The sequence below is a fragment of the Cucurbita maxima genome, unplaced genomic scaffold (assembly GCF_002738345.1).
Source record: "Cucurbita maxima cultivar Rimu unplaced genomic scaffold, Cmax_1.0 Cma_Scf00024, whole genome shotgun sequence".
Classification (NCBI taxonomy): Eukaryota; Viridiplantae; Streptophyta; class Magnoliopsida; order Cucurbitales; family Cucurbitaceae; genus Cucurbita; species Cucurbita maxima.
In genome coordinates this window covers 1,862,084-1,862,411 of record NW_019272040.1, presented here as the reverse complement: position 1 = coordinate 1,862,411, position 328 = coordinate 1,862,084, and positions in this window count along the sequence as shown.

The window sequence follows — 328 nt, the reverse complement described above, 5'->3', positions numbered from 1 at the left end:
TAAAAAAAAAAAAAAAAAAAAAAAAAATCTTCTTTTCATGAGCTATTTTGTCATTTTCTGAATTATTTGTTTGTGAATCTATTAATAATTAATTTAGTAAAATTGGATTAATCAAAGGATTAAATTGGAAATTGGTAAATTTTAGAAGCAAATATTATATTTTTAACATAAAATAAAATTTGAAATTAATAAATCATGTTAAAATTAAAATTTTTAAAATAATAATAAAAAAATAGCTTGAACTTTATAAATAATATTACAAACCCGATAATTTATTAATAGATAAAATAAAATTTTTAAGAATCCAATGAAAAAAAAAAAAAAAAAA